The following is a 25,781-nucleotide window of genomic DNA, read 5'->3' on the forward strand; positions in this document are numbered from 1 at the left end:
CCTTGTAGCTTGAGTTTATGGGTTGTCCTCCCACTCTAGAATTGTGGATGGAAGAGCTTCAGAAGTGCTTGTGTTAGCAGTTCTCTGACTGGTTTGTAAAATTTCCATGTGAAGTCATCTGGCTTTAATTGCGTCAAATGGAAAATTTTCATCACAATTTCAATATTAGTGCTTGTAATTACTCTGTTCATATTTTCTGTTTCTTCTTAGTTGAATTTCTGAGCAATTGCCATGGATTTCAGATTCTAAATTTTACTGACTTATAGTTGTTAGCTCTAGTCTCTTATGATTCTTTGTTATTTCTGTGATATCATTTATAATGTCATTCTTTTGGCATGTTGAATTTGATTGTGTTTATCCTTTTTTGTTTTTCTTGATAAATCTGGACCATGATTTATCTATTTTGTTTCTCCTCTCCAAGAGATCCCTTTTAGTGATACTTATTTAGGCTGTTTTTTTTTTTTTATCATATATTTTTCTTTAATTTCTGTTCTGATTTTTATTATATTTCCCCCTTCTATTTACTCTGGGGAATTTTGTCTGCTTTTTTCTTCCTTCTCTAAATGCTTTAGATTTCAGGGTATGTTGATTACTTTAGATGTGTAGTATTTATCAACTTCACTCTTTTACTGCTTTAGCATGCTCCATAACTTTTGGATAATCATATTTTTAATATTATTTGCTTCTGAAATTTTCTTTTATTTTCTCTCTGATTTCATTAGTGATCTCTTGGTCATGTAGAGGTTTTACTTGTTAGCATACACGGATTTGTGTTTTTCACAGTCCCCAACCCAAAGTCTGATGTGTAAATCACAGTGTTGTGGTTAAAAAAAAAAAAAAAAACGAAAAAATGAAAAAAACTGATGGATATAATAATCATTATCTTAAATTTACCAAGGCTTGATTTGAGATCCAGTTTGTGATTTATCCTGGAGACATTTCATTTCCACTTTAGAAAAATGTATATTCTGCTGTGTTTATGTGGAATGTCCTATAAGTATCAATTAACTTTATCAGGTCTCTTGTGGCATTGAAAACTTGTGTTTCTTTTTAAACTTTATTTATAAATTGGAGGATAATTTATTTCCAAAGCGTGTTGGTTTCTGCAGCACAACAGTGTGTATTAGCCTATAGTAGACCAAAGGCCATTTTTGTGTTGATAATTATTTGTTGTTACTTATTCCTTTTTTTAAGGCCCTTCAGAAATTTATCTCGTCTTTTCTCCATTCCATTTCTCTAATGTTTCATCACCTTTATAACCATAACTTCCAAGTTTGTTTTCAGTGATCCTGCCCATTTTTTATTTAATTATGTTTTATGCTTTGGCCATGTTCCTTTACTCGCAACATATTTGTCTCTTTACATTTCCTTACTTACTGTGTTAATGGTCATTTGTTCCCAGCTATAGTTATTACTCCTAGTCTCCGCTCCAAGTCAATAAAGTTGGTCAGTGGCTAGTGTGGAATTTGGAGTGGGAAAGACTGACAAATATGTTCTTGAGTCTACAGCTGAGTCTTCCCTCTCTAATAGTGGGACCATGTCTGTTCGTGTCATTTGCAGGTGTCTATAGGATTAGTCCTTATTACCAAATTCTGACTTGAATTAAAGAAAGTAGGGAAAACTGCTAGACCATTCAGGTATGACCTAAATAAAATTCCTTATGATTTTACAGTGGAAGTGAGAGATAGATTTAAGGGCCTATATCTGATAGATAAGAGTGCCTGAAGAGCTATGGAATTAATGTCATGACACTGTACAGGAGACAGGGATCAAGACCACCACCATGGAAAAGAAATGCAAAAAAGCAAAATGGCTACCTGAGGAGGCCTTACAAATAGCTGAGAAAAGAAGAGAGGTGAAAAGCAAAGGAGAAAAGGAAAGATAAAAGCATCTGAATGCAGAGTTCCAAAGAATAGCAAGAAGAGATAAGAAAGCCTTCTTCAATGATCAATGCAAAGAAATAGAGGAAAACAACAGAACTGGAAAGACTAGAGATCTCTTCCAGAAAATGAGAGATGCCAAGGGAACATTTCATGCAAAGATGGGCTCAATAAAGGACAGATATGGTATGTACCTAACAGAAGCAGAAGATATTAAGAATAGATGGCAAGAATACAAAGAAGAGCTGTGCAAAAAGATCTCCATGACCCGGATAATCATGATGGTGTGATCACTCATCTAGAACCAGACATCCTGGAACGTGAAGTCAAGTGGGCCTTAGAAAGCATCACTATGAACAAAGCTGGTGGAGGTGATTGAATTCCAGTTGAGCTATGTCAAATCCTGAAAGATGATACTATGAAAGTGCTGCACTCAATATGCCAGCAAATTTGGAAAACTCAGCAGTGGCCACAGGACTGGAAAAGATCAGTTTTCATTCCAATCCCAAAGAAAGACAATGCCCAAGAATGCTCAAACTACCTCACAATTGCACTCATCTCACATGCTAGTAAAGTAGTGCTCAAAATTCTCCAAGCCAGACTTCAGCAATACGTGAACCATGAACTTCCAGATGTTCAAGCTGGTTTTTGAAAAGGCAGAGGAACCAGAGATCAAATTGCCAACATCAGCTGGATCATGGAATAAGCAAGAGAGTTCCAGAAAACATCTATTTCTTCTTTATTGACTATGCGAAAGCCTTTGACTGTGTGGATCACAATAAACCGTGGAAAATTCTGAGAGAGATGGGAATACCAGACCACTTGACCTCCTTCTTGAGAAATCTGCATGCAGGTCAGGAAGCAACAGTTAGAACTGGACATGGAACAACAGACTGGTTCCAAATAGGAAAAGGAGTATGTCAAGGTTGTTTATTATCACCCTGATTATTTAACTTCTATGCAGAGTACATCATGAGAAACACTGGAATGGGAGAAACACAAGCTGGAATCAAGATTGCCAGGAGAAATATCAATTAACCTCAGATATGCAGATGATACCACCCTTATGGCAGAAAGTTACAAACTAAAAAGCCTCTTGGTGAAAGTGAAAGAGGAGAGTGAAAAAGTTGGCTTAAAGCTCAACATTCAGAAAACCAAGATCATGGCAGCTGGTTCCATCACTTCATGGGAAATAGATGGGGAAACAGTGGAAACAGTGTCAGACTTTATTTTGTGGGGCTCCAAAATCACTGCAGATGGTGACTGCAGCCATGAAATTAAAAGACATTTTCTCCTTGGAACAAAAGTTATAACCAACCTAGATAGTATATTCAAAAGCAGAGACATTACTTTGCCAACTAATGTCCGTCTAGTCAAGGCTATGGTTTTCCTTGTGGTCATATATGGCTGTGAGAATTGGACTGTGAAGAAAGCTGAGCACCGAAGAATTGATGGTTTGAACTGTGGTGTTGGAGAAGACTCTTGAGAGTCCCGTGGACTGCAAGGAGATCCAATCAGTCCATTCTGAAGGTGATCAACCCTGGGATTTCTTTGGAAAGAATGATGCTAAAGCTGAAGCTCCAGTACTTTGGCACCTCATGTGAAGAGTTGACTCATTGGAAAAGACTCTGATTCTGGGAGGGATTAGGGGCAGGGGGAGAAGGTGATGACCGAGGATGAGATGGCTGGATGGCATCACTAACTCAATGGATGTGAATCTGGGTGAACTCTGGGAGTTAATGATGGATAGGGAGGCCTGGCATTCTGCGATTCATGGTGTCACAAAGAGTCAGACACGAATGAGTGACTGAACTGAACTGAACTGATGGGTTTAGTCTGACATAAGGTAGTCTATCTTCCTTAGTATTTTGTTTGTGTTTCTGTCTTGCTTGTTGCGTGGTGTAAAGCACCAGCCCTGAGTTGTACAGGTATTTGGGTGGAGTTGGGAAATAGGGCATAGTTCTCTTTTCATAACTGCTTTCAAGCTCACAAGGGGTGTTGTTTCTCAAATGATGAGGCAACACATTCTCCTAATCTTCATATTGAGGATATCTGATCATGGGGCTCCAAATAGTGGTTGGAAAAAGCTTTAGCAGTAGCAGTAGTTCAAGCAACCATTTGTAACTTACAAGCTTTTGTGCGACTAGAAACAAATCCAGTTACACAGTTACAGATGCAGGGCAAAATAGTCATTAAACAAGTTATAATCAAAGTTAAAAATCAGATTATGTACATAGTTAAAGTACAATGTGTTGCACCAGTCCATTTTAGGAGTGTTAGATGTCATCAGATGAAGAAGAGGCATCCCATATGATTGTTGTCAAATGTATTCACAGACTTGGAAAAAGTCTTTTCCTTGAAGTGGAGATGTCCACCACAGGAAGTCTTCCATGATGAAGAGGGGAGTGCTCCACAGATCCCGCAGTTAGACCAATTGTGGAATTAAGAGTAGGAGTGAGTCCAGGAGAGGAAGGCATTTTCTTGTGAATCAAAGGGCAGAATCGGGATTTTTGGAGTCAGAAGAAGTAGTCTCACATAGATATCAGGCCCATCTGACAAATACAAAGTCAGAGCATAGAAAGTAAAGACGTAAAATGAAGTCACTTCTGGTCGTGGTGCCACCTCTTAACTTGAGTGTGTTCTACCCATGAATCAATTTCTAGTACTTTGACAGCTATGGGAAAAGAAAGAATAATCTGGTAAGGGCCTTCCCAGAAGGGCTCCAGAGATGGGCCCTCAGATCCCAATGTTTTTCTGAGGACCTCAATTCCCGGCTCAAAAAAAGGCTTTCTTGATTCAGAAGTTGGTCAGGAGTCGTCTCCTGGAGTTGTGTTAATGCCTGTTGAAAAGCTGAGAGCTGAGTTACATAATTCCAAGGCTTCAGGGTCTATACCAATGTCTGTGCATAAGAAAGGCTTTCCATAAATACATTAAAAGGTGGGCAGTCCCTCCTTTTTTAAGGCAGTTCAAGTCCTCATTAAAGCTATGTGTAGGACTTAAATCAAATTGTCCTGCATCTTGAGTTAATTTGTGCAGATGTCTTTTGATAATGTCCTTAGCTTTTCAACCTTTTCTGAAGATTGGGGCCTCCAGGACCCGAATGTAAGTGATATTCCATTCTTAGAGCTTTTGATACTCCCTGAGTTACATCTGGTCCCATCACTTCATGAGAAATAGATGGGGAAACAGTGGAAAGCATGTCAGATTTATTTTTGGGAGCTCCAAAATCACTGCAAATGGTGACTGCAGCCATAAAATTAAAAGATGGTTACTCCTTGGAAGGCAAGTTATGACCAACCTAGACAGCATGTCGAAAAGCAGAGACACTACTTTGCCAACAAAGGTCCATCTAATCAAGGCTATGGTTTTTCCAGTGGTTTTGTATGGATGTAAGTGTTGGACTGTGAAGAAAGCTGAGTGCCAAAGAATAGATGTTTTTGAACTATGGCGTTGGGGAAGACTCTTGGCAGTCCCTTGGACTGCAAGGAGATCCGACCAGTCCATTCTGAAAGAGATCAGCCCTAAATGTTCTTTGGAAGGAATGATGCTAAAGCTGAAACTCCAGTAGTTTGGCCACCTCATGTGAAGTGGTGACTCATTGGAAAAGACTCTGATTCTGGGAGGGATTGGGGGCAGGAGAAAAAGGGGATGATAGAGGATGGGATGTCTGGATAACATCACCAACTCTATGGATGTGAGTTTGAGTGAACTCGAGGAGTTGGTGATGGACACAGAGGTCTGGCGTGCTGCAATTCATGCAGTCACAAAGAGTCAGACATGACTGAGTGACTGAATTGAACTGAGTTGAACTGAACTGAGTTACAGTAGCTTTAAAGATGGAGCCATTGTCACCCTGAAGGCTCTGTGGCAGCCCAAACCTAGGGACAATTTCATGGATTAAAAACTTTATATCCTCCTTAGCCTGTTCACTATGAGAGTGAAAGCTTAAATCCATCCAATAAAAGTATGTATCAAAACTTGAAAGCAAGAATATCTATCAGCTTTTGCCATATGAGTAAAATAAATTTCCCAGTCCTCTCCAGAGTACTTCCCACTTCGTTGTTATCCAGATTTTGCTTGCTTTTCAGTCTTTGGGTTATTTTTCTGACAAACCTCACACCTTTTGATAATATTCTTTGAAGTTTTCATTACTTTTTTTTTTTTTTTCCTTCAAGCAAATGAGAAGCCATTTGGTAAGTACTCTATGTACCCAAATGAAAACTCTCATATATACCCTTAAGAATTTTCTACTAAGCATTTTCAGAAATTATTAATCAACCATTCTCAGACTTTAACCATCTTTTACCAGTAATCTTTGCTCCTCTTTTCTCATATATTTCTAATTCTTCCTCAGTATATTGTGGTTTTTCCTGTTCCACAGGACCTGTCCAGGTCAAAGGCATCCGTAGTGAAGAGGTTTCATAAAGTGCTACTCTTCTGGCCTGACAGTCAGCCAGCTGATTACCTTCAGCTACTTTACTCTGATCCCTGTTGTGCCCTTTGCAATGCATTCTGTTGCTGTTCTTTCTATATGGCAGCATAAGCATGTAAAGTCAAATAAGAATACTTAGAATCAGTGTAGATATTCACTTGCTGTCCCTTGCTTAACTCTAGAGCTCGGGTCAGAGCCACAAACTCCACTGAGCACTGGTTCCCTGAGGGAGAGATTTTGCTACCAAAACCTGTTCAGCAGTCACCACAGTGTAACGTGCTTTACGCCTTCCATCCCAAACCAAAGAACTGCCATGTGTAAATATTTCCAGGTCAGGATTGTCTAATGGGATATCCATTAGATCTTCCTGAGCTGCATAGTTTAGAGTTAGGAATTGGGAACAACTGTGATGAGGTAATTCATTTTCCTTCTCAGGAAGGAAAGTGGCAGGATTTAAATTTCCACAAACTTTAAGCTTAGTTACTGGTCCTTCTAACAACGACTGACATGTAAGAAGCCTACTGTCTTTCATCCAAATATTAACCTTAGAATTTAAGAATCCACTCACATCATAAGAAGTCAGTATAGTAAGGTTTCGTCCATTGATTATTTTTAAAGCTTCAGGTGCTAATAAAGCTGCTGCCCCAATTACTCTTAGGCAGTGAGGCCACCCACATGAAATTACATATAATTATCTGCTTAGATAAGCAGAAGTTTGCTGGTGAGGCCCTCGCGGTTGCATCAAAACTCCCAAGGCCACAGCCTTTCTTTCAGTGACAAACAAATTAAATTCTGACACTGTGGGCAAGGTTAGAGCTGGAGCTGCATGAAAGAAGTCTGAAGAACCTTAAAAGCCTTTTTAGTATGTGGAGACCAAACCAGTTTGTTGGTTTGGGCCTGCTGAGTTTTAGCTAGAAGTTTATATAAAGGCTGGGCAAGTCCCCCATAACCCGGAATCCAAATGTGACAGCAACCTGTGATTCACAAAATCCTCTGATTGTCTTAAAGTCATAGGTAGGAGATGATTTAATTCTCTCAGGGCCTATGGCCCTAGTCCCTTCTGATATGATTAGGCCCAGATATCTAACTGATTGTTGACAAAGCTGAGCCTTTTCTCTTGATGCCTTGTAACCACAGCCTGCCAGAAAGCATAATAAATCTTCTGAGCCTCGTGAGCAATCTTCCTCTGTCTCAGCACAGAACAAAATGTCAACTACATATTTTAACATCACTATTTCAGAGCTATTAAAGTTTTGTAGATCCCATGATAAACTTTGTCCATATAAGTGAGGACTGTCACGAAATCCCTGGGGAAAACTGTCCAGGTTAACTGAGAAGCCAGCAGCGGTGGATCTTCAAAGGCAAATAGAAATTGACTTTCGTCCACCAAAGGCACAGAATAGAAAGCATCTTTCAAATAAATTACTGATAAAATATTTGGCTCATTCAAGAATTTCAGGCAATAGAGTATAAGGATTAGGCACCACGGGGTGTAAAGGAACTAAACCCTCATTTATTATTTGTAAATCTTGAACTAGTCTCCATTTACCATTTGATTTCTTTACACCCAAAATAGGATTGTTGCAAGGACTGTTACAGGGAATTAATAGTCCCTGCTCCTTTAAATTTTTGATAATGGGTTTTAACCCTTCCTTAACCTCAGGTTTCAGTTAACACTGCTTCTTATGGGGACGTAAGTGAGGGTCTTTGAGCTTGACAACTACAGGAATGGCATTTTGTGTTCAACCCATAGATTTTCCATCAGCCCATACTCTAGGATTTACATTTTGTTCAACTAAACAGAGAGAAAGGGAGGGTTCCATATTCATGAAAACAGAGGCATGGACATTCCTTAGTATATCCCTTCCCAAAAAGGGTAAGGGGGATTCTGGCATGATCAGAAACTCATGTGAAAATACTACAGAATCTCACTTACAAGACAAAGAATAATTGAAATGATATGTTTTGGCTCATCCAGACAGTCCCTTTACAGAGTGGATGGGAAGAAAGTGGGCCAGGTGCTTCAGTAAGGACAGAGTAAGTTTCTCCAGTATCTAAAAGGAAATTGATTGATTACCCTCCCCCCAAATTATTAATACCCAGCTTTTCTCAGGTGTAATGAGGATGGGAGCCTGGGTGGGGACTCCTGGACACCTTCAGCCTGATTGCCTTGAGATTCTGACCCTAGACATGTATGCCTCTGGGGGCAGTCTCTCTTCCAGTGTGGTCCTTTGCAAACTGGACATGGAGCCAGGGGTTGGGGGGGGGGAGTGGTCTTAGATGCCTGCTGAGGTGCCCTCCTTTGCAGAGTAATAGCAAGCCCATCCCTTTGCACCTGGGTCCCTCTAGGCGTTTTTCTCAGGCTGTTTAAGAATATTTTTCATAGTCATTGAGAAGGCTTCTGCCTTTTCCTTTGTCTTTTTCCTCCTTTCTTTTGCTTCCTTATATTCCCTACAATAGTAGACTGTCTGACCAGTTGTAACAGAGTATCTAAGACAGATTTGGCCCATCAGTTCAGTTTAGTCGCTCAGTAATGTCCACATCTTTGTGACCGCATGAATTGCAGCACACCAGGCATCCCTGTCAATCACCAACTCCCGGAGGTCACTCAGACTCATGTCCATCAAGTCAGTGATGCCATCCTGCCATCTCATCCTGTCATCCCCTTCTCCCCCTGCCCCTAATCCCTCCCAGAATCAGAGTCTTTTCCAATGAGTCAACTCTTCACATGAGGTGGCCAAAGTACTGGAGTTTCAGCTTTAGCATCATTCCTTCAAAGAAATCCCATGGCTGATCTCCTTCAGAATGGACTGGTTGGATCTCCTTGCAGTCCAAGGGATTCTCAAGAGTCTTCTCCGACACCACAGTTCAAAACCATCAATTCTTCAGCGCTCAGCTTTCTTCACAGTCCAACTCTCACATCCATACATGACCACAGGCAGAACCATAGCCTTGACTAGACGGACCTTTGTTGGCAAAGTAATGTCTCTGCTTTTCAGTATGCTATCTAGGTTGGTGATAACTTTTCTTCCAAGGAGTAAGTGTCTTTTAATTTCATGGCTGCAGTCACCATCTGCAGTTATTTTGGAGCCTCCCAAAATTAAGTATGACACTGTTTCCACTGTTTCCCCATCTATTTCCATGAAGTGATGGGACAAGGTGCCATGATCTTCGATTTTGCCTATACACCAGTTTTAATAGCTTACAACGGATATCTGGAGCTGACTGTTTAAAAAATCTGTCCTTTAAGATCATTTCCCCCTTGTTCCTTGCAGAACTGGTCTAATTGTAAAACAATTATTCTATTCTGTGATTCCGAAAATTGCCCCAATGTGGGGTTGGACCCTTGCTTCAGTTCCTTCACCCAGTGAGGGCAGATCCAGTCCTACTAACACTCCTGTTTCTCCCCTCCCCAGCTCTTTCATCCTACTAAGTTTTAAATGGTTCTATATATTATTTTACACTGATCAAGTATTCCTGTCCACTTTCAGTTGTTGTTCTGATTAATCTTATGTGTCTGAAGGCTTATGCCTGATGTATACATGGAGAAATGTACTCCACATCCACCTACAGCTCCATCCATCTTTCATCTCACAATAGTTTTAGAGTACATAATTCACAGTGGTAATAGGCATGCTATAAAATGTGAGTTCAGATATACTCCTAAGGGCAAGTTCAGTGATTTCAGCACAGCTTATCTAAAGCATGGATTTAGTGTTGGCCAAACCCATGCTTCAGATGTTAAGGAAATTATTTATGGTGCACCGATTCTACAGCATAAGATCAGTGGTTGTGTAACATTTGCTGTAGAATGAAAGTTCGGTTGTGGAAAGAAATATGCTTCACGATGCAACTGGGCAGTTTTAGACATCTTGTGGTAGAGTACATGTTCAATAGTGGTAGGAACTGTGCTCTACTGCGCATTCAGTAGTGGCTGGATGCATGTTGCCAGTGCCAGTGGGATAGCTTCAGACAGCCTGTTCTAAAGTGCAAGCACACTAGTGGCAAAACATATGCTCCAGATTCAAGCTAAGCAGTTTCAGTACTTTTATGCTACAGCTCAGACACAGTAGTGATGCATGCAGGCTCCAAAGTGCCATCCTACTATTTGTGGCACGTCTGCTCCAGAGCACAGTCTTAGTAGTGGTGGAAAAATCCTCAAAAGAGCAATCTCAGGAGATGAAGCACATGTTCTCTAAAGCAAAGATTCAGTATTTGAAGCATGAGTGCTCTAGATCATGGGTTTGCATTAACAGGGATATGTCTAAAGTGTGTTTCACTGTTGAGATCCATGCTGAAGAGTTAAGCTCAGCAGATGAAGCATGCCTGCTCTAAGTATGCTTCAGAGTGTTGTCTCAGAAGTTGCAGATCCCTTGCTCAACAGTGCGGACTCAGTAATTGAGGGACATATTCACTTGAATGCTGAATTTTTATTTTTGGGTGCATATCCAGAGATCAAATTAAGAAAGTATGATACCCCTGCTCTGTCATGCAAGTCCAGTGGGAAGGCAGCTCCTCAACAGTGCAAGCACAAGGGTTGTGGCATATGTTTGTTGTGACGTGTGGTCATTTAAGGCAGGAAATATAAAGTGTACACCAGGCCTGTAGTTGTGGCACATCACACTGTTCAGAGCTTGAACAGTCTAGAGTGCTGGATGACTAGCAGCATAATGGCTGGTATAAAACGCCACTGGAATAGTTGTTGCACACACCTTCTAGACCAATATCTCAAGGAAGTGACTTTAATGCTTCAGAATTAAAGATGGCTAGTGGTCACACAGTTGATCTAGAATGATGGTTCACTCGTGGGTAGGATATGTGATTTACAATTCATCCCCCATTTTCCTGAAATAGGTCCTCCAGAGTGCAACCTCAATAGCTGGAACACTTTCTCTAGGGTACAGGAAGAATAGTGGGGGAACATAAGCCACAGAGGGCAAGCCACGTCTTTGGCAAATTTCAGCTGCAGAGTGTGGGCTCACTAGTTTAAGCACACAGGCCATGGAGCAAGATTAGTAGTAGTAGAACTCATGCTCTACAAGGCAGGCTCAGGAGTGATAAAACAGTGTACGAGGGTGCAAAATCAGTAGCTGGAGCATGAGTGTTTTGGGGCCTGGGCTTACAAGCAGCAAGACACAAGCTTCAGAGTGCAAAGTTAGTAATAGCCACACACATGCTCTAGACCACATGCTCACCAACTGTGCCATGCCTGCTTAGTGTAAGGACTCAGAAGTAACAAGTGTGCCATAGTACTAGGATTAATGCTGCTGGGATGCATGATTCAGTGTGCAGTTGTGTAGTTCAGGCATTTTTACTCTAAAGCACAGTCTCAGTAGTGTCAGAACATTGGCTCTTGAAGGCACACACAGTCATGACGGGAGATACGCTTCTGAGTAAACCTCAGTAGTGCAAAATCCATGAGTCAGACAAGACTGAAGTGACTTAGCAGCAGCAGCAGTGGTTTGAAATCAGGGGTCAGTAGTTGTGAAAAGCTTCTTGCATTTCAGTCGTTACGGCATGCCAGTTCCAGAGCACAGACACACTTGGTTGAGATATTTATGCCCTAAAGTTGTAATGTATTATCCAGAGTGCAAGCTAATTAGTACATCTGTTCTAATTTAGTCCTCAGTAAAAGCAGAATGCAAACTCGTGATTTCAACTGCAGTAGTTTCTGCATACATAATCAGGAGTAGTGGTTCATGCACTCATGAGTGCCAGATCATGAGTTGCAGCATAATTGTCACAGAGTGGGGCACACCAGTAGCAAGAAGCATACTTCAGAGTGCAAACTAAGTAGCTGCTGGATGCATACTACAGAGGGTGAGCTCAGTAGCTTCATTGCGTGCATGCTTCACACTATGAGCTCAATAGTACTTGACAGTATTATATTGACAGTGTGCCTACATTAGAGCACTTGCTTAGTAGTGGCAGAATGCATACCTTTGAATATAAACTCAGTACACTGGTCCAAAGATGGCAGTGAAATATGGCAAGGTTCAATTTTTCCCCAGTAAATACTTAAAAAGATTGTCAGCCTATGGAGTAACTTTCAAAATACAAGTTCTATATGCTGGCAGAGGACACCAGATACCCAGAGAGGCCAATCAATTTACTCAAAATGATGTAGGAAAAGAGGTAAACAGGAAAAGAGAGACAAAGGATTTAGGGATAGAGACTGATTCTAGAACCAGACATGCAACAATGGACTGTAATCATGCTTATTTATATTAGACATAGAGTACATCATGTGAAATGCCAGATTGCATGAACCTCAAGCTGAAATCAAGATTGCTGGGAGAATATTAACTTCAGATAGGCAGATGACAATTCCCATATGGCAGAAAGTGAAGAGGAACTAAACAGCCTCTTGATGAAAGTGAAACAGGAGAGTGAAAAAGCTGGCTTAAACCTTTGCATTCAAAAACGAAGATTATGACACCTGGTCCCATCATTTCATGGCACGTAGATGGGGAAACACTGGAAATGGTGAGAGACTTTATTTACTTGGCTCCAAAATCACTGTAGATGGTGACTGCAGCATAAAATTAAAAAATATGTGTTTCTTGGAAGAAAAGCTATGACCAACCTAGACAGCATATTTAAAAACTGAGATATTACTTTGCCAACAAAAGTATTTCTACCCCAGGCTATAATTGTTCCAGTAGTCATGTATGGATGTGAGAGTTGGACTATACTGAAAGCTGAGCCCTGAAATCGTGATGATTTTGAAGTGTGGTATTGGAGAAGACTCTTGAGAGTCCCAATAAAATCAGTCAGTAAGAAATCCAGTCCTGAATATTTATTGGAAGGACTGATGCTAAAGCTGAAGCTACAATACTTTGGCTACATGATGCAAAGAACTGACTCTTGCAAACGACCCCAGTGCTGGGAAAGATTGAAGGCAATGGAATCCCACTCCAGTACTCCTGCCTGGAAAATCCCATGGACAGAGGAGCCTGGTGGGCTGCAATCCATGGAGTCGCTGAGAGTTGGACATGACTAAGTGGCTTCACTTTCACTTTTTGCTTTTATGCATTGGAGGAGGAAATGGCAACCCACTCCAGTGTTCTTGCCTGGACAATCCCAGGGATGGCAGAGCTTGATGGGTTGCCGTCTATGGAGTCGCACAGAGTCGGACAGAACTGAAGCGACTTAGCAGCAGCAGTAGTCACATAATCTTTTTTTTTTTTTTAATCCTGGAACTGTTGATTACATAGCAAACAACTGTTTAAACTCTGTAATTAGGATTATATAGCAACAATCTATCGTGCTTGAGGACAGTTTCTCCTTCCTGAAAACCTGACTAGTCCTAATATTTTAGAAGGTATATTATGGTAGTGAGTCTGGTAGGATCTTTCTATTGTTAAATTCTAACCTTGTTATCCTAAAATATAAATTGTGGGAGTAGGTCTGGTAAAATTTTCACAAACTAAATTAGAATGTGTGTAACTCCCTTGCTAACACTAGCAAAGGGGGCATTCTTTGGCCCCCTTCTGATGTCTATGTCAGAAGCTTTCTCTGTCCTTTTTCTTACTTTAATAACTCTGCTATGCAAGGGCTCTTGAGTGATCAAGCCTGGTCACTGGTCTTGAAGTTAAATCTTTTTCTTCAGAGATCATGAATCTGGCACCATTCATCTTAAGCTATTTGAGAAGGAGAAGTTGTCATACCACAGGAAACCCTCTCAGAGATTGATTCAGCGGGCCGCTTTGGAATCTCAGAGGGTATTATAACCACCCACTTCCCCCCCCCCCCCGAAAAAACAAACAAACAAACAAAAAACACCAAAAATCATATCAGAATTCAAGCCAAAAAGGCAATTATCAATGGAGAATTGCCTCACAGTCTCGTGTCCACCTACAATGAGTGGAGACTATGTACAGAGGTGCCCTCTGCATCTTCAGTCCTTAGAATGAAGACGGGGTTTGAATGTCCTGAGAACACTCTGAGAAGACTAATATGATGTAGCAGCATTAACCACAGAATGTCAGATAGACAAAATTAAAAAAAAAGAAAGAAAAGTTATGTTCCCATGGGAAGGCTCTAAGACCAAACTGGGACCCCTGACCTGCTCACAGAACAGACTATACCCTAGTATTTACCAAAAGGGAACAAGTCAGCTTCCATTATGGCCCTCTCAGGAGGGCCAAAGATTCAGAATGTTGACAACCAGAGGTAGAAGGCCATGATCTAGGCACAGGAGACTGCATCTCCTGCCAAGCTGTGAGCAGACTTTATCCATGAGCAGCAGCTAACCATAGCTTCCTGGGATCTGGGACAGTTTATAGCTGTCAAGAATGTCATAACCTGAGAACAAATCCTTTGAGGAGATGCACAGCACACCCCATGGTGTATTCTTAGCTGTATCCTTGTTAAGTATCTGCAAAACTGACCAGATTGAACCTGAGCAGTGCGGCCACCTGGGAATGTGGCATCACAGCTATCCTGCGAGCCTGAGTGGCTTTCTGGAACAGTGCATTCTGGAACATCCTGGAACCTGAGCAGCTTCGACCTGGGGAGTGCATGAGACAAACAGCCCACTTGGGACTAAGCTCTGGCAGAACACTAGACCACTTGGGCCTGGGAAGAGCAGGAGATGAATGGCTCAATTGGGACTGGGCATTCATAGAACACCCAGGAATCTGGGCAACTTGGGCCTGGGAAGTGCAGGAGACAATGAACCCACCTTGAACTGTGCCCTGACAGAGAACTGGGGAGTCTGGGCTGCTTGGGCATGGGAAGAGCAAGAGATACAAGGCCCACCTGTGACTGTGCCCTCATGGAGCACCCAGGAGCTTGAGCGGTTGGATCTGAGAAGTGCACATCACCTTGGACTTTGGGAGACTCTGTGCTGTCCATTCACTACAAGAGCTCCCCACAAATCCCAGGGGTATTTGTTTGCAGTGTTCCTGCCTCTCCACAACACAACAGAGCAAGTGACCCTGAATAAGGGTCTACAGTCGCCTCTTCCTATCAAGGCTTAGATTAGATACTGAAGAGAATTGCAAACCAGCCTGAGTAAAGATAAGACAGGAGAACCAATCCAGAAATAGAAGGTGCAACAGATTGAATCAAACAGTAAAACTGGATTTAAGAACAATTGCAGACTTTGAGAAAAAGTGCAAGCTAGAACAAGGGATTACCTTACACTGAACTGACTCCACATTTTGTTTTTTCCTATTTTTTGTGTTCGATTGCTTCGGTTTATTTCATATGGTACATTTAGGAGTCCAAATTCTAGTCTAGATTTTTAATTTTTGCTATCTGATATTTGTAATTAGTTTTATAGCATTAACAGTCAATTTTTTAATATCCATTTTTACTCAGGGATTTGATTACAGGCTTGATTGCTCTCTTCCCTTTTGACTATCTTTTCTCCTCCTGATCACTTCTATCTAGCTCTTCCTTCTTCTTTTAGATATATATAACACTGTGGTCCCTTGACTGTTCAGGATGTGGAGTTATTTCACCACTAACACAGGGTTTTGCCTTCTGGGCAATGTTGAAAAAATAGTGTTGAGGTTACTGGAAGAGGGGAACCAAAAACCAGAGGCAGGTAGCTAAGCACCAGAACTTTGGATCATCATAGAAACCCTGGACCCAGGGAATAGTGATAGACAAGATCCCATCCAAAAGGATACATGCCTACACTGAAAGCAAGCTACATCCAAGAGCAGCAAGCTCCAGTGCAAGACATCCCATGCTCATCTTCCAGCAAAACAAGAACACACTCAAGAAAATTAAAAGACAATCTTCTCAGTTCAGTCACTCAGTTGTATCTGACTCTTTGCAACCCCATGGACTGCAGCACACCAGGCCTCACTGTCAATCACCAACTCCCAAGGTTTACTCAATTCATGTCCACTGAGTCAGTGATGCCATCAAACCATCTCATCCTCTGTCATGCCCTTCTCTTCTGGACCTCAATCTCTCCCAGCATCAGGGTCTTTTCAAATGAGTCAGCTCTTCACATCAGGTGGCCAAAGTATTGGAGTTTCAGCTTCAGCATCAGTTCTTTCAATGAATATTAAGGACTCATGTTTAGGATGGACTTGTTGGATCTCATTGCCGTACAAGGGACTCTCAAGTGATTTCTCCAACACTACAGTTCAAAAGCATCAATTCTTCGATGCTCAGTTTCTTTCCAGGCCAACTCTCACATCTGTGCTACTAGAAAACCCATAGCTTTGATTAGACAGACCTTTGTTGGCAAAGTGATGTCTCTGCTTTTTAATATGTTGTCTAGGTTAGTCATAAGTTTCCTTCCACGGAGTAAGAATCTTTTAAACTCATGGCTGCAATCACCATCTGCAGTGATTTTGGAGACCCCCAAAAGAAAGTCAAACACTGATTCCCCATCTATTTGCCACAAATTGATGGAATCAGATACCATAATCTTAGTTTTCAGAATGTTGAGCTTTAAGCCAAGTTTTTCATTTTCCTCTTTCAATTTCATCAAATGGCTCTTCTGTTCTTCCGTTTTTACCAAAAGGATGGTGTCATCTGCATATCTGAGGTTATTTCTCCTGGCAAACTTGATTCCAGCTTGTGTTTCATCCAGCACAGTGTTTCTCATGATGTACTCTTCATAGAAGTTAAATAAGCAGAATGACAATATACAGCTTTGAGGTACTCCTATTCCTTTATGGAACCAGTTGTTCCATGTCCAGTTCAAACTGCTGCTTTCTGTGCTGAATAGAGGCTTCGCAAGGGGCAGGTGAGCTGCTTCGGTATTCCTATCTCTTTCACAATTTCCCAAAGTGTATTATCATCCACACAGTCAGAGTCTTTGGCATAGTCAATAAAGCAGAAGTACATCTTTTTTCTGGAACTCTCTTATTTTATTGATGATCCAGAGGATGTTGGCCATTTGATCTCTGGTTCTTCTGATTTTTTGAAAACCAGTTTGAACATCTGGAATTTTGTGGTTCATATTTTGCTGAAGCATGGCTTGGAGAATCTTTAGCATTACTTTACTAGCGTGTGAGATGAGTGCGTAGTTGTGTGGTATAGTTTGTAGTTGTGTGCGTAGTTTGAGCATTCTTTGGTCTTGGCTTTCTTTGGGATTGGAATGAAAACTGACATTTTCCAGTCCGGAGCCACTGCTGAGTTTTTTTTTTTTTTTTTTTTCAAATTTGCTGACATATTGAGTGCAGCACTTCCATAGCATATTTTTTTTAGGGTTTGAAATAGCTCAACTGGAATTCTATCACTTCCATTGACTTTGTTCATAGAGATGATTTTTAAGGCCCAATTGACTTCACATTCCAAGATGTCTGGCTCTAAGTGAGTCATCACATAATCATGATTATTTGGGTTGTGAAGATCTTTTGTGTACAGTTCTGTGTATTCTTTGCCACTTCTTAATATCTTCTGCTTCTGTTAGGCCCATATAATTTCTGTCCTTTATTGTGCCTATCTTTGCATGAAATATTCCCTTGATATCTCAAATTTTCTTGAAGAGACCTCTAGTCTTTCTCATTCTATTGTTTTCCTCTATTTATTTGCAGTAATCACTGGGGAAGGCTTTCTTATCTCTCCTTGTTATTCTTTGGAACTCTGTATTCAAATGGATATATCTTTCCTTCTCTGGGCTTCCCTGGTGGCTCGGAGGTTAAAGCGTCTGCCTGGAATGCGAGAGACCCGGGTTTGATCCCTAAGTTGGGTAGATCCCCTGGAGAAGGAAATGGCAACCCACTCCAGTACTCTTGCTGGAGAATCCCATAGAGGGAGGAGCCTGGTAGGCTACAGTCCATGGGGTCACAAAGAGTCGGACACGACTGAACAACTTCACTTCCACTTTGTTTCCTTCTCTCCTTTGTCTTCCACGTGTCTTCATTTCACAGCCTTTTGTAAGGCTTCTTCAGGTAGCCATTTTGTTTTTGTGAATTTCTTTTTCTTGGGGATAGTCCTTATCCCTGTTTCCTGTACAATATCATGAACCTCCATTCATAGTTCATCAGGCACCATATCAGATCTATCCTTTAAATTTATTTCTCACTTATACTGTATAATCATAAGGGATTTGATATAGGTCATTTCTGAATGGCCTAGTGGTTTTTCCTACTTTCTTCAATTTAAGTCTGAATTTGGCAATAAGGATTTCATGATCTGAGCCACAGTCAGCTCCCGGTCTTCTTTTATGATGTCTAGGATGAGTAAGCATCTTTTAATTTCATGGCTGTAGTCACTATCTGCAGTGATTTTGGAGCCCCCACAAATAAAGTCTTCCACGGTTTACATTGTTTCCCCATCTATTTGCCATTAAACGGACAGGATGTCATGATCTCAGTTTTCCTAATGTAGAGCTTGAAGCTTACTTTTTCACTCTCCTCTTTCACTTTCATCAAGAGGGTCTTCAGTTCCTCTTCACTTTCTTCCATAAGGGTGATGTCATCTGCATATCTGAATTTATTGACATTTCTCCTGGCAATCTTGATTCCAGTTTTTGTTTCTTCCAGTCCAGCATTTCTCTGCATAGAACTTAAATAAGCAGAGTGACAAGATACAGCCTTGAGGTACTCCTTTTACTATTTGGAACCATTCTGTTGTTCCATGTCCAGTTTTAACTGTCCTTCCAGACCTGCATACAGGCTTCTCAAGAGACAGGTCTGGCGGTCTGGTATTCCCATCTCTTTCAGAATTTTCCACAGTTTATTTTGATCCATACAGTAAAAGGCTTTGGCATAGTCAATAAAGCAGACATAGGTGTTTTTCTGGAACTTGCTTGCTTTTTTGAAGATCCTGCAGATGTTGGGAATTTAATCTCTGGTTCCTCCGTATTTTCTAAAACAAGCTTGAACATCTGGAAGTTCACAGTTCATGTATTGCTGAAGCCTGACTTGGAGATTTTTGAGTATTACTTTGCTAGCATGTGAGAAGAGTACAATTGCATGGTAGGTTGAGCATTCTTTGGCACTGCCTTTCTTTGAGATTGGAATGAAAACTGACTGTTTCCTGCCAAACCACTGCTGAGATTTTCAAATTCCCTGGCATATTGAGTGCATCACTTTCACATCATTATGTTCAAGGATTTGAAATAGTTCAACTGGAATCAAAGCCATAATAGAGACCCATAATTCTCTAATGGACACTGCATTGTCTCTAAGAAAAAATTAGATTCACAGTGATCTCCTATAACAACAAAAATAACAAAAATCCTCTCAACTAGAAAACCTTCTCAAGGCACTGGTCCCACCACATTCACTGGGAGAAGACTACACAATTAATAGCAATGATGACCCTCCTGTTTGCAGAAAATAGGCCTTATAGACAGCCATCTAAACAATGTGAAAAAGCAGAGGCATATCCAGCAGGAGAAGGAAAACAATAAAACTCAACAAAAAACCAATGAAAGAGGAGGAGGTAGGAAGTCTACAGGAAAAACAATTCAGCATATTAATATCTAAAGTCTTGGGAACAAATGGAGCTACAGATAAATAGACTTTAGACATGGATTGAGAAGATGAAAGCGGTGTCTTAAATGGACCTAAAAGAAATAATGAGTAGTCAATCAATAATAGGCAATGCAATAACTGAGAGAGTAATCACTCTGGACAATAGAAACAGTTGAGTAAGTGAGGCAGAAAGAAGACTAAGTGAGCTGGAAGATAGAATGTTGGAAATAAATGAAGCAAAACAGGAAAAAAAAAGAGAGCGAGAGAGAGAGAGAAAGATAGAAATGAAGACAGCCTCAGAGACCTCTGGGACAATGTTTAATGCCCCTACATTTAAATCATAGGTTTCCCAGAGAACAAAGACAAAATGAAGGGGCATGAGAAAATATTTGAGGAGAAAAAAGTTAAAAAACCTTCCCTGAAATGGGAAAGGGAATAGACACCGAAAATGAAAAACCCAGTGTTTCCCATAGGGCTAAATCCAAGATGAAACATGTGAAAACACACATTAATCGAAATAAAAACAAACAAACAAATAAATATACACAATGAACAAATATTAAAGGCAACAAAGGAATAACGCATATCATAGAAGGGAATCCGCATAAGGATAACAGCTGATCTTACAATAGAAACTCTTCAGCTTAGAAGGGAATGGCAGGATATACTTGAAGTGATGATAGGAAAAAAAAAAAAACATCCAGCCAAGATTACTCTGTCCAACAAGGATAGCATTCTAATTCAAAAGAGAAATCAAAAGCTTTACAGACAAACACAATCAATTAGAATTCAAAACCACCAAACCAGCACTTCAGGAAATGCTGAAGGATCTTCATTAGATAAGAAAGAGAAGAGCTTTATAAAAACAAACTCACAAACTATATAGTAAATGGTAACAAGATACTTATCAACAACTACCTTAAACATAAATGGGCTAAATGCTGCAATGAAAAGACAAAAACTGGTTGAATGCATACAAGAATATACTGCCTGCAAGAAAACCACCTCATAACTAGCGATACATACAGACTGAGTGATGGCCAGGAAAAAGCTATTTTGTGAAAGTGGAGAGCAAAAGAAAGTGGGAGGAGCAATACTCATACCAAATAAATGGACTTTAATTAAAGACCACTATAGGAGAAAATAGAGAAGGCAATGGCACCCCACTCCAGTACCCTTGCCTGGAAATTTCCATGGACAGAGGAGCCTGGTGGGCTGCCATCTGTGAGATCACAGAGTCAGAGACGACTGATGACGATGTGTACAATAGGAGACAAAGAAGGTTGCATTACATAATAATCAAAGTAGCAGTCCAAGAAGAAACTATATGCACCCAATGTAGGAGCACCTCAATACAACAGGCAGATGCCAACAACAATTAGAGCAGAAATAAGCACTATCAATACTATTGGGTCATTTAATACTTCACTTATTACATGGACAGATAATACAGACAGAAAATCAATAAAGAAAACTCAAGTCTTAGATGATACATTAGACCAACTTCACCTAATTTATATCTAATCTATAGGGCATCTCACCCCAAAAGAAAGGATTTCACATTTCTCTCCTTTTTCTCAAGTGCAAATGGAACATTATCTTAGGACAGATCACATCCAAGGCCACATCTAACCTTGGTAAATTCAAGAAATTGTAATATTTTCTAGCATATTTTCAGATCACAATGTTGTTAGATCAGATATCAACTACAGGGGGGAAAAACAGCTAGAGGAAACACAAATAATTTGAAGGCTAAACAGTACAAAATTCAAATTTGAATTCAACAAAATTCTGAGTTTCTTAGGAAAAAACTCTCTGCCAAAGTAGTCATAGATGGAACATATCTCAACATAATGAAAGCCAAATATGACAAAGCCACTGCAAACACTATTGTCAATAATGAAAAACTTAAAGCATTTCCTTTAGAATCAGCATTAAGACAAAGGTGCCCACACTCATCACTACTAATTTTGAGAATTCTAGCCACAACTTTCAAAGAAGAAACAGATACAAAAAGAATCCTCACTGGAAAAGAAGAGGTAAAACTCCCTGTATCCTTTATACAGAAAATCCAAGACATGCCACCAGAAAATTACTGGAGTTAATCAATGAATAGAGTAAATGTACAGGGTATAAAAGTAATACACAGAAACCCTTATATTCGTATACACTAACAATGAAACAATCAGAAAGAGAAATTAAAGAACAATCCTGTTCACCATTGCAACCAAAGGAATAAAATAACTAGAAAAAAAATTGCATAGAGACAAAGGGCTTCCCTGATAGCTCAATTGGTAAAGAAGCTGCCTGCAATGAAGGAGACTCCTGTTCAATTCCTTGGTCAGGAAGACCCCCTGAAGAATGGATAAGCTGCCCACTATAATATTCTTGGGCTTCCCATGCAGCCCAGCTGGTGAAGAATCCTCCTGCAATGTGCGAGACCTGTGTTTGTTCCTTGGATTGGGAAGATACCTTGGAGAAGGGAAAGGCTACCCTTTCCAGCATTCTGGCCTGGAGAATTACAAACTGCATAAACTGATGGGATTGCAAAGAGTCAGACATGACTGAGCAACTTTCTCTTTCCCAGAGAGATTTTAAAAAAAGCACTGATGAAAGAAATCAAAACATATATTGATGTAAAAATATATCATGTTCTTGGATTGGACGAATTGCTATAGTTAAATGAATACTCCACCCCAAAAAATCGATAGATTCAATGCAATACCTCTCAAACTACCAACAATATTTTTCATAAAACTGGAACAAATTATTTTATGAGTTGCATGAAAATATATGACCTCGAAGACCCAAACCAATTTTGAGGAAGAATTGAACTAGAGGAGTTAAACTTTCTGACTTCAGCCTACACTACAATGTTATCAAGAGAGTATGAAAGTTGAACAAGTATAGAAATATAGACCAATGGAACAAAATATAAAGTCCAAAAATAAATACATGCACCCATTATCTTTGACAATGGAGGCAAATTTTGCAACATAAATATACATTTTCCTCAAAAAGTGTTACCAGGAAAACTGGACTGCTATGTGTAGAAACCAGAACACAATATAACATCACTTTCAAAAATAAACTCGAAATGGATTACAAATGTAAATGTAAGACCAGAAAATATAAAACCCTTACAGTAAAACATAGGTATAACCACCCCAAAATAAGTCACAATAAGATTCTCTATGACCCATTGCCTAGAGTAAAGGAAATAAAAACAAAATTTTTAAAAAGAAACCTAATTAAGCTCTATAGCTTTGGTACAATGAAGGAAAATATAATTAAGGTGAATATGTAGCCTTCAGAATTGGGAGAAAATAATAGCAACTGAAAAACTAACGACAAAATTAATCTCCAAAACATGCAAGCTGCTCATGCATCACAACATTCAGCTATAAATACTACTGAGAAAACAACCCACCAATCAAAACATAAGTAAGACAGAGGAATAACCAGCAGGTAAATGAACAAGATAAATGCCCACCAAACCAAACAAAAGAGGAAGAGTTGGGGAATGTACCTGATAAAGAATTCTGAATAATGATAGTGAAAATGATCCAAAATCTTGAAATAACAATGGAATCACAGACAAGGAATGAGAAGATGCAAGAAAGGTTTAACAAGGATTGGAAGAAATAAAAAAGAGTAAATATACAATGAATAATGCAATAAATGATATGAGAAACACTCTGGAGGCAACAAGTAGTAGAATAACAGAGGCAGAAGATAGCATTAGTGAATTAGAAGATAGAATGGTAGAAATAAGTGAATCAGAGAGGAAAAAATAAAAACGAATTAAAAGAAATGAGGACAATCTGAGACCATCAGGAAAGTGTTAAATGCCCAAACATTCGAATCGTAGGAGTCTCAGAAGAAAACAAAAAGAAAGACCATGAAAAAATACTTAAGGGGATAATAGTTGAAAACGTCCCTAAAATGGGGAAGGAAATAATCACCCAATTCAAGAGACCCAGGGTATTCCAAACAGGATAAACTCAAGGCAAAACATGCCAGTTCATTTCAGCTCAGTTCAGTCATTCAGTCGTGTCCTACTATTTGCGAACCCATGAGTCGCAGCATGGCAGGCCTCCCTGACCATCACCAACTCCCGGAGTTCATTCAGACTCATGTCCATCGAGTCAGTGATGCCATCCAGCCATCTCATCTTCTGCCATCCCCTTCTCTTCCTGCCCCCAATCCCTCCCAGCATCAGAGTCTTTTCCAATGAGTCAACTCTTCGCATGAGGTGGCCAAAGTACTGGAGTTTCAGTTTTAGCATCATTCCTTCCAAAACAAATCCCAGGGCTGATCTCCTTCAGAATGGACTGGTTGGATCTCCATGCAGTCCAATGAACTCTCAAGTTCCTTCTCCAACATCACCATTCAAAAGCATCAATTCTTTGGTGCTCAGCCTTCCTCACAGTCCAACGCTCACATCCATACATGATCACAGGGAAAATCATAGCCTTGACCAGACGGACCTTCGTCGGCAAAGTAATGTCTCTGCTTTTGGATATCCTATCTATGTTGGTTATAAATTTTCATCCAAGAAGTAAGTGTATTTTAATTTTGTGGCTGAAGTCAGCATCTGCAGTGATTTTGGAGCCCAAGAAAAAGTCTGACATGGTTTCCATTGTTTCCCCATCTATTTCCCATGAAGTGATGGGACCAGATTCCATGATCTTCGTTTTTTGATTGCTGAGCTTTGAGCAAACGTTTTTACTCTCCTCTTTCACTTTCATCAAGAGGCTTTTTAGTTCTTCTTCACTCTCTGGTGTCATCTGCATATCTGAGATTATTGATATTTCTCCAAGCAATCTTGATTCCAGCTTGTGTTTCTTCCAGCCCAGCATTTCCCATGATGTACTCTGCATAGAAGTTAAAAAGCAGGGAGACAATATACAGCCTTGATGGACTCCTTTTCCTGTTTGGAACCAGTCTGATTTTCCATGTCCAGCTAAAACTTTCACTTCCTGACCTGAATACAGATTTCTCGAGAGGCAAGTCAGGTGGTCTGGTATTTCCAACTCTTAAAGAATTTTCCGCAGTTTATTGTGATCCACACAGTCAAAGGCTTTGGTGTACTCAATAAAGCAGAATTAGATGTTTTTCTGGAACTCTCTTGCTTTTTCCATGAACCAGCAGATGTTGGCATTTGATTTCCGGTTCCTCTGCCTTTTCTAAAACTAGCTTGAACTTCAGGGAGTTCATGGTTCATGTATTGCTGAAGCCTGGCTTGGAGAATTTTGAGCATTACTTTACTAGCATGTGAGATGAGTGCAATTGTGCAGTAGTTTGAGCATTCTTTGGCATTGCCTTTCTTTGGGATTGGGATGAAAACTGACCTTTTCCAGTCCTGTGGCCACTGCTGAGTTTCCCAAATTTGCTGGCATATTGAGTGTAGCACTTTCACAGCATCATCTTTCAGGATTTGACATAGCTCAACTGGAATTCCATCACCTCCACTAGCTTTGTTCGTAGTGATGCTTTCTAAGGCCCACTTGACTTCACATTCCAGGATATCTGGCTCTAGATGAGTGATCACACCATCATGGTTATCTGGGTCGTGAAGATCTTTTTTGTACAGTTCCTCTATGTATTCTTGCCACCTCTTCTTAATTTCTTCTGCTTCTGTTAGGTCCATACAATTTCTGTCCTTTATCGAGCCCATCGTTGCATGAAATGTTCCCTTGGTATCTCTAATTTTTTTTTTTTGAATATATATTTAGTCTTTCCCATTCTGTTGTTTTCCTCTATTTCTTTGCATTGATCACTGAAGAAGGCTTTCTTATCTCTTCTTGCTATTCTCTGGAACTCTGCATTCAGATGCTTATATCTTTCCTTTTCTCCTTTGCTTTTTGCTTCTCTTTTCATGGCTATTTGTAAGGCCTCCCCAGACAGCCATTTTTTCTTTTGCATTTTTATTTTTCCCATGGGGATAGTCTTGATCCCTGTCTCCTGTACCATATCACGAACCTCATTCCATAGTTTATCACTCACTCTATCTATCACACTAGGCCCTTAAATCTATTTCTCACTTCCACTGTATAATCATAAGGGATT

This window comes from Capra hircus, unplaced genomic scaffold (genome assembly GCF_001704415.2).
Source record: "Capra hircus breed San Clemente unplaced genomic scaffold, ASM170441v1, whole genome shotgun sequence".
Taxonomy (NCBI): Eukaryota; Metazoa; Chordata; class Mammalia; order Artiodactyla; family Bovidae; genus Capra; species Capra hircus.